Raw genomic sequence first — 10,464 nt, 5'->3', positions numbered from 1 at the left:
CAGAAATTGAACTCAGGTGTGATCAACCACAGTTATGTTTTAACAGGAGCTGGGGGGCAAACACTTTTTCACACAGGGCCATGTAGCTTTGGATTTTTTTCTTCCTCATTAATAAAACCCTTCATTTAAAAACTGCATTTTGTGTTTACTTGTGTTATCTTTGACTAATGTTTAAATTTGTTTGATGATCTGAAACATTTAAGTGTGGAAAACATGCAAAAAAGTAAGAAATCAGGAAGGGGGCAAACACTTTTTCACACCACTGTATATATATATATATAAATAAAACAACCACAAAGAGATGCAAAACAACAAAACGAAAATGCAAAGCAACCACAAAGAGGTACAAAAAAACCTACAAAGAGATGCAAAATAACCATTAAGAGACACAAAACAACCACAACGAGACACAAACGGCCAAAAAGAGACACAAAGCCTTCACAAAGAGACACTAAACAAAAATAGAGAGATGCAAAACAACCAAACAGAGGTGCAAAACCTTCACAAAGACAGGCAAAATAACTGCAAAGAGCTGCAAAACAACCACAGAGACATGCAAAACAGCCACAAAGAAAATGCGCAAAGAACAAAAGAGATGTAAAGTAAAAGTGTGGCTCTTCGTGGTGAAGTTACACTGCGCGCAACTTGCACATCTGTAATTTCCATCTGGAACACGTTTGAAAAAAGTTTCTTGTCTTTGTGGGAGAAGATCTGATTTTACAAAAATTTGTCTGATGTTAGGGGGGCGTTTGTTTGTATACCACTCTGGGCATGTCTTTGAATGTTGTGGATAACTTTGGATCATTGCTCAGGAGATACCAATGTTTTTTTTATAACTTGTTCAAGCTTCCTTCCTAGAGTCGAGTATTGTAGGATGCATAAAGGACTGTTGTTAGAAGAGTTATTCCTTGTGGATTGCAGGCACTGATCTTGTGTTGTATTCTTAAATCTTTCCCGTGCTTGTCTCAGCCAGTTCTGTGGATAGTCTCTTTCTTTGAAGCACATATCCAGAAGGTCTGCTTGTTCTTCATAGTCCGTGTCCTCGCTGAACAGTCTCCGAATGCGGTTATGTTGGCTGATGGGGAGGCTCCGTTTTAAAGAAAGTGGATGGAAACTGTCAGCTCTTAATAGCGCATTTCTGTCCGTGGGTTTTTTATATACAGTTGTTTTGAAACAACAATGAAAAAATTCCTAGTGAGGACTAATTCAGCCAATTCTTTGACACAGTGTGTGGTGGGTGAAGACTGTGGGGCACGTTTATTTAGAAAGTAGGTGAGTGCTTGAAGCCTCATCAACTCATCAAATTTTCCATTATCAAAGAAATACTTCAATTTGTTATGAATCTCTGTTTTGAAAAGAGTAGTGGGATTAGATAAGGGTGTCTTTGATTTTATGAAAATTGATAATCCTGTCACTCCGGTGATATATACCCTGCCAAAAACACATAAATCTCTGGAGTCCCCTCCAGGTAGACCTATAGTGACCTCAATAAGATCACTTACAGAGAAAATCTCTACCTATGTAGACTCTTTGCTAAAACCCCACGTTTTCTCTCTTCCATCTTATGTAAGAGAATCCATGGATATGATAAACACTCTTAAAGGCATTGACAGTGTTGACGGGGAGGCTATCATGGTTACTCTGGATGTTGAAAATTTATATACCTGTATCCCCCATGAAGATGGGCTTCAAGCACTCACCTACTTTCTAAATAAACGTGCCCCACAGTCTTCACCCACCACACACTGTGTCAAAGAATTGGCTGAATTAGTCCTCACTAGGAATTTTTTCATTGTTGTTTCAAAACAACTGTATATAAAAAACCCACGGACAGAAATGCGCTATTAAGAGCTGACAGTTTCCATCCACCTTCTTTAAAACGGAGCCTCCCCATCAGCCAACATAACCGCATTCGGAGACTGTGCAGCGAGGACACGGACTATGAAGATCAAGCCGACCTTCTGGATATGCACTTCAAAGAAAGAGACTATCCACAGGACTGGCTGAGACAAGCACGGGAAAGATTTAAGAATACAACACAAGATCAGTGCCTGCAATCCACAAGGAATAACTCTTCTAACAACAGTCCTTTATGCATCCTACAATACTCGACTCTAGGAAGGGAGTTTGAACAAGTTATAAAAAAACATTGGTAACTCCTGAGCAGTGTTCTAAAGTTATCCACAACATTCAAAGACATGCCCAGAGTGGTATACAAATGCCCCCCTAACATGAGAAAATTTTTTGTAAAATCAGATCTTCTCCCACAAAGACAAGAAACTTTTTCAAACGTGTTCCAGATGGAAATTACAGATGTGCAAGTTGCGCGCAGTGTAACTTCACCACGAAGAGCCACACTTTTACTCATCCCCTCGCGGGGAAGCGTTTTGACATTAAAGGCATTATCACGTGCGCCACTACTAATGTAGTATACTTGCTTAAATGTTTGTGTGGTTTGGGATATGTGGGGAAAATGAATTGAGCATTACAAACACACATCGCAGAACACAGATGCAGCATACGCAATCAGGACCCCAAGAGTCCAGTGGCTATGCATTTTCTGTGGGCGAAACACAGCGTGGCATCCCTCACATACCAAGGAATTGAACACGTAAAGTGTCCGAGACGTGGAGGAGACACAAACAGACTTTTGTTGGCTGTTAGTGTAGTGTAATATTTACTGAAGTGTTTATACTGTACCTTTTAAATTGACTTTTAAAGGTACGTGCTGAAGCAATGTACTCTGTGCACTGACAAGACACCCACTAGTTTATTATTTCATGTATTCCTATGACACACACACACTCACTGAGCATTTAAGTATTGTGGTGGAAAAGTACCTAGCTATCATTTCTAAAAATAGCATGAGGATGGGCTCAGAAACACTGGTGGAAAGTTAGGGGAATCACAGCTTGTCCTGAGAATGACCCTAGTAAGAGGAGGCGGTCTTAGATTGTCTAGGAAAAACATTATGAGTACGAGTAAAGAGGTGGGGTTTAGGATGAAAGGAGAAAAAGTGAAGGCTCAGCAGAAATATGACACCGTTATGGTGGTAGGATGAAAGAAAAAAAAGTGGAAACTTAGCAGAAACGTGACATCGTTACGCTCAGAGCCAAGTGGGAAGGATTAAGAAAGAGACGACTCAGCAGAAAATCTTCACAATAAATACGAGTGCGCAAACAAAGAAATTTCAGTCTTGCTCCGGAGCTTGACTCATTGAGTTGTGATGTGTTTGTTGCCTGCGAGCACATTAAACTCAGTTGCATCTGATTCTATGTGTCTCCAGTGATTTTTTTTTTTACCTCTGAGTATTTGAGTTTTTGATATCTAATGGAAAACAAAGAAAGTCCATTCGAGAAGATGGGAATGAGGTTGCGAGCTTCCTGGCCCAGCTCCCAACCATTTGACTTATGCTTCTACATTAGCCTTTATTTGACAGGACAGACAAGCGTGAAGGGGGGAGAGAGAGAGGGAGTGACATGCAGCAAAGGGCCACAGGCTGGAGTCGAACCCGGGCCGCTACAGCCTTGTACATGGGGCGCCTGCTCTACCACTAAGCCACCAATGCCCCGTGTCTAAGTAATTACAATAATAATAATAATAAATTTTATTTGTAACGCACTTCACATAAAAACAAATCAAAAAGTGCTACAGAAGGCAGTGTAGATATGCTATGCTATGCTAAGAGTTAAAAACAGACAACATGATAAAATACATTAAAAAGTAGTGTTGCATTGTATGGAAAAGGGATACTTCAGCTGCCAGTATCTAGTTTAACAGAGGAATTTAGGCCAGGACAGAGCTGTTGTTATCTGGGAGTAAGGACATGGTAGTTAGGAGTGTGGTTCCAAATCCAACCAAGGGGAGGAAATGGAACCCAAGATTGGCAGTTCAGGAGGCAGAGGCAGCTCTTAGGCATGCAGAGATTGAAGATAATGTTCAGTTTGGCCGGGAAGGCCTGGGGCTTGGCTCAGGCAAACCGGTATAAAGCAGGTCCCAAAGATAAAAGAAAGCTGGTTGTGGAACAGATACGTAGACCAGAGGAGATATTATGTGGTGCAAAGGTAGTGGCCCAGGCTAAACAGGGACAGTGGTTGAATTGGGAAAGTGTAGAGAAGAGGAGGCTTAGCTGGAGGGACCTGTGGAGTATGGAGGAGAATCGTATTAGATTCCTGGTAGGGGCTACATACCATATGTTACCAACCCCCCAGAACCTTAAACTGTGGGTAAATGGGGACCCATCATGCCCATTGTGTTCAGGTACGACAACCTTAAAGGATATTTTGTCAGGCTGTAAAGTTAGCTTGTCACAAGGCCGGTATACATGGCAACATAACCAGGTGTTGAAAAGTTTAGCTGCAGGCATCAAAGGAAAACGAAGACAAAACAAAGGTAAATTCAGATGGTTTTAAGAATAGGAGTTTAGCAATTCAGTTTGTCCGTGAGGGGGAGAAATACAGAAGTAATAAGTTAGTAAGGAGGCAAGGGTGTGGTCGCCTAGAAGGTGTTTGTGATTGGGAAAAGCAAATAGATTTAGGGGGAAAGATTGTTGTTCCCCAGGAAATAGTTTGTACCAATCAGAGGCCTGAAATAGTGTTGTGGTCAGTGAGTCAACGGATAATTTATTTCACTGAGCTGACAGTTCCTTGGGAAGACTCAGTGGAAGAAGCCTATGAAAGAAAAAAGCTTAGGAATGCAGACTTAGGAGCAGAAGCTGAGCAGCGAGGGTGTAAAACTAGGATTTGTCCAGTGGAAGCGGGGTGTAGGGGATTCATAGCAAGATCAGCTGTGTCGCTCCTGGGGGAACTCAGAGTGCGGGGACAGAGTTTGAGGAAGACAGTGAAGGAAATGTCAGATGAAGCAGCTGGATCTAGTCAGTGGATTTGGATGAGGAGGAATAATGTCAGTTGGGGGCCAGCAGGGGGAACTACTAAGCAGGGTACATAACTCCTTGAGAGCAGGTGGAGAGATCCACCAATCAGTCCTCTCAGGAGAAAATCCAGGAAGATGAAGGTTATTTACGTAAGTGTGGGAGTGGCTTATTTGAATCCCTTTTGTTGGAGACCATGCTGCAAGGTGAGTGTGTTTGCTGATCCTAATCCTGTGAGTTTATCTTGTCTATCTCCTTTAGCTTATATTGGAGTTATGCTTTGTAGCGTGTGAAATAGGGTATGGTGCATGTGCTAGGAAAGGTAGTATTGGCACGGTCACTACCCGGAACTCGCATAAACAGAGCCTGGGTTTGTTGAAGGTGGCAGTGCTGTTTGGGCTAAGAAATCCTGAGTTTATCTTCTCTATCTCCTTTAACTTTAGCTTATATTGCAGTTATGCTATGTAGCGTGTGAAATAGAGTATGGTGAATGTGCTAGGAAAGGTAGTATCGGCATGGTCACTACCTGGAGCTTGCATAAACAGAGCCTGGGTTTGTTGAAGGTGGTAGTGGTGTTTCGGCTGAGAAAGCCATATGTAAGTAAGATAAAGGAGGTTGTTGGGGTGGTGCGGGGAGCAGTGAGAGCTGGCATTAGGGGAGTATCTCTGGGACGCCAGAGATCACTGTCTAGCCTCCTGGAGGTGTTGTGGGACCAACTAGATGAAACACTGGTGAAAGGAGGTTCCCACCTGATGACCCCAAAGAGTTAGTTATCACTGCTCATTGGTCTGTATAGTTAAGCCTTGCCATAATAATAATAGCTTATCATAGGGTTTAGGAGATTATTCACTGAGCGCTGATCCTTTCTCTAGAGCACAAATTTCTTGTGTTTATTTGAACTGATAATAATAATAATAATAATAACAATAATAATAATAATAGTAATAATAAAAATAAGCAGATAATCTGATTCGGGAGTGATCAGAGATCAGACATTGTGGAGGATCAGAGGGAGATTTTTGTCTTTAATAGAGTGTCTGTTTCATTACTGTGCTCCGAAGGCCCTGAAGCTTTTTTTTTTCATTTATTGATGAGGCAGATGATCAATACGTCATGTGGCCACAAATGATGGCAGCTATGTGTAATAGTGTTCACTGATTCATGACAGATGAGCTCTGCAGGGACTTCAGTCCCTCAGCTGCTGATTAATTGATCAAACATCTGTAATGAATGCAGCCTGATCCCTCAGGTATCACTCTGCAGAAATATGAAACACACTGAACTTAGAGCAGGTTTACATTATCGACACAAAGTCCAATGTGAATTTAATCATTTAACTCACAGTGGATGGAGAAGACAAAAGTTGATGTCCTGATTATTACAACAGAAAACCAACATCAGGTTGAAAAGTTTGTAATCCACTATCACTAAAGTTTGATTCACAGTCAGATGTGTGAGAGGACGACTCGCTGTGTTTGAAAGGTCTCTCATGGTTTAAGGTTGTAGAAGTTCCTCTTTGTAAAAAGATCACTGAGCAACAGCTGAAGGAGAACAGAAGAATCAACAGTTGTTGGTAAAAGAAACTGGAAGCTGTGCAATTTAAATAAGAATAGATGCATGTTTCACTGTCAGCTGCACAGTAATGCTTAGAACAAACTGTAAATGAAAATCTTTTATTGTTGTTACAGTATGAGATACTCAGAATGACAAGAAAATGAAATTTCTTTTTGTTGTTGAATTATACTTACTGAATTATTAAAAACTCTTTTCTAAAATGTGCCTTTATAATACAACATGTGGGAGAGTGGATGATGAACTGATTAGATTTTGGGGGTCAAAGGTCAAGTTTACTGTGACCTTGTCTGTCTCATTCTGCTGAACGTAATATCTCAAGAACAGCTTAAGGGAATTTCTTCAAATTTGGCACAAACGTTCACTTTGACTCAACAATGAACTAATTGGATTTCTGTGTTCAAAGGTCAATGTGACCTTTCATTTGTCTCATTGTCGTAAATGCAATATCTCAAGAACAGCTTGAGGGAATTTCTTTAAATTTGACAAAGATGTCCACTTGGACTAAAGATTGTGGCTAAAGGTCAAAGGTCAGTGTGACCTCACAAATTATGTTTTTGGTTATAACTCAATGATTTATGTACAGATGCAGCCACTTTAAATTTCCATTTGGCCCATGGTAGAGCCCTGACCGATCCGTGACAGGTCCCTGTCGTCACCTGGCCGGACTCAAAACTTTAATGAGATCCCCTGCGATGACGTAGAGAATACAGGGCCGGTTGGCAACGCCCTTAAGTTTAATTTGTAGAAACCAGTTGCAATGGTCTGTCTATCCACCAGGAGGAGCAGTGAGTGTGGAAGCTGAAGCAGTTTACTGCGACTCTTATTACTAACAGAGCTTTCAACGCAGAGCATATTTAATGATTATCAGGCTACCATATCATAGGTCGTAAATATTATGCTTCAGTGTGTTTTGTTATTCAAAAGAATTGCATGAAAATTAAAGTGATGTGGCTGGGCACGGAGGGATAGTACAGCAACAACAACACTGCGTTTGAACCATTAGTCTTAGTGGCTGAGTTTATCTGCAGTGGTAATGATAATAATGTCATATAGTAATATATTATGTATGCATGTATGTATGTATATACATACATATACAATACATACATAAATATATATATATATATATATATATATATATAATACCATTATTATGGCTTTATAAATGTAATTTATGGTGCTGTTTTCTTTAACCTCAGCGAAAATGTTGTTTTTCAGACTACACGCCAATAAATATGGACTGAAGCAGAATCTTTCGTTAGATAAAAACAGCTTATGAATATTGGAAATGTTTACATAGATATATTTTTTTTAATTATTATTTTGATGTTTGGACTTTACAGCGCTCTGCACACACCTGCCGTATGCAGCACAGCTTCAGCTCATTGATCTGTCGCTGTCTGTCTAAACAGATTCATGGAAGCTATATTTTACATAGTGTAAAAATTACTCCTCGGCTCTTCTTTTTATCACATGATTAACATTACGATGAACCTTTTGTTCCTACTGAATGGGTGAGTGTTTCCATCTGACTAGGTTTCATCACACTGAGTGGGCTATATGAAATTTTGATGCAAACATTTGTGATGGTATTTCTGCATGTTTTGTATAAGGTAACTAGGATGTATGATGTGTGTTGCTCATTTAACCCCTACTGTGACAGCACTGCGCGACACCAAGGTCACGAGCCAGGGAGGCTCAGACACCAAGATTATGAGCCAGGGAGGACAACAAGTGTCCTTGTTAGTCTGAACAGATGTTGTGTTTTAGGAATGTCAAGGCGCCACATATTTTGACTGTTGATGTTCATGTGTTATGGGAACTATAAAGATAGCAGGGCGAGAGGACTTGCTAGGCATTCACTGACTTACTGTTCATGTGGTTGTATGTTTGAGTGTCTCCATTCATGAATGCTTATTAAAACTCAAGAAAGACAGCCGATGTGTGAAGACTTTTTCTTTAAACTGTTCATTAAATAGTAGTTTTGCCACCACACATTCAACAACACATTGTCACTGTTGATGTCTGAACTACCTCGTAAAGGTGACATTTAACAAATCTTCACATTATAAACCAAAGAAATGATTTTGACTCTTAATTAATGTTAATGTTATTTTAAAATTTAAGGCTCTTAATGAGCAACTTTTTTAAAAATGATTTGAGTAATTATTTTCAGGTACTAAGTTATTTTCAGAACGTTTCTCATTATTTTGAGAGACTTAGGTCTCATTTGCACCACAAGCGATGCGTTCACGTAGCGCTTTCAAACAGTCGCTGTTTACACGTGTTTTCATTTCGGCGAGCATGTTAACAGGTTAGAGCATTCACACCGCATCCCTTCTTTTTTTTTTTTTTTTTTTGTAAGATATTTTTGGGGGCATTTTGCCTTTAATTGACAGTCAAGTGTGAAAGGGGGAGAGAGAGAGAGGGAGTGACATGCAGCCTTGTATATCGGCCTTGTTTATCATTGTATATACGCCCCACTGCATCCGTTCTACGCGCTGCTTGAGTCGCGCTGCTTTCGCGAGCAAGCTCGAAAAAGAAGACGCCGAGCAAATGGTCGCTGTATTCAACAAAAAAATTTGTGTTTGCATGTGTTGTGACCACCGTAGACACCGAGACTAATGGGCTTATTGTGCTAAGGCTAGTAATACGGGCGGCTGTGGCTCAGAGGTAGAGCAGGTCGTTCACCAATCGAAAGATCAGCGGTTCTATCCCGGGCTCCTCCAGGCTGCATGTCGAAGTATCCTTGAGCAAGATACTGAACCCCAAATTGCTCCCGATGGCTGTTCCATCGGTGTGTGAGTGTGTTAAAACTGAGTAGCAGGTGGCACCTTGTATGGTAGCCTCGGCCACCAGTGTATGAATGTGTGTGTGAATGGGTGAATGTGACTCGTAGTGTAAAAAGTGCTTTGAGTGGTCACTAGATGACTAGAAAGGCACTATACAAATGCAGGTCCATAATACAAAGCAGACAAAGACTACTTACTCATTTGTAGAGCTAAATATTAATTCTCCAAGCGTTAGAATAATCACTGGCATGCGAACCTGTCCACCCTGGGCTTTGGGTCCAAACTCACTTCTTCTTCTTTGGGGTTTATTGGAGATTTGCAGACACGGTGCTCTACCGCCACCAACTGTTCGGGTGTGGTTTGTATTTTGACGGGATAGCAGTAGCTGCTGCACGACGCGTCTTTTTGGTTTTGGTGTGAATACACGTGTGCTGTAGCTACGCTTGTGGACCGATTCACGTGCGATATGCGAACTCATCGTGTAAATGAGGCCTAACTCAATATTTTCAGATAGGGGAGACCTGGGCCAATTGTAACAAAATTTTAGGTTTTCCTTAATAACTAATGTGTTTATAACACTGATGCTGCAGCAGATAAAGGTGGTCATTTTAATAACTTAAATACTGCTGAGTGTCTTTGCCACTAGATTCTCCCCCAATCTTGACGCTAAGACTCTGTTTGATTATCTAACTGAGAAATTAGGCAAAACTGTGACATGTCGGAAGATTGACACTACCCGCAATAGATTCAGCTCATTTCATGTGACTGCTGAATGCAATGAAGTTACTGACATGTATGATCCACAACTTTGGCCGGTGGGGATTTATGTACGGCGTTATTTTGAGGCTCACAAACCCAGATATAACAGTGGATCAGAAAGGGAGGCTGGTCCACAGCAGCAGCGCTCTCTGACTGTCCTTACACCTGTAGGTGCTCAGGGGAGCAGCAGCCTGGCGGGGACTAATCAAAATAAATGAATGGGAACAATTTTGTGTCGTATAATGCGCAAGGACTACGCGTTGGGCACAGTGAAGCTGATAAAGCGCGCCGCTTTGTAGTGGATAAACTTCTGTAAACATGTGATGTATTGTGCGTCCAAGAGACTTTTTTTTCTTACCTAAACAGGATTTAGAGAGACTAAATTCACTGCATCAAGACATTTATGGGGTGGGTGAATCTACTACTGACTTGAGCACCAAGATAGTTCATGGCAGAATACCTGGTGGT

The sequence above is a fragment of the Epinephelus moara genome, chromosome 22 (genome assembly GCF_006386435.1).
Source record: "Epinephelus moara isolate mb chromosome 22, YSFRI_EMoa_1.0, whole genome shotgun sequence".
In the NCBI taxonomy this organism is placed as follows: domain Eukaryota; kingdom Metazoa; phylum Chordata; class Actinopteri; order Perciformes; family Serranidae; genus Epinephelus; species Epinephelus moara.
Note: the sequence above shows the minus strand (reverse complement) of the source record.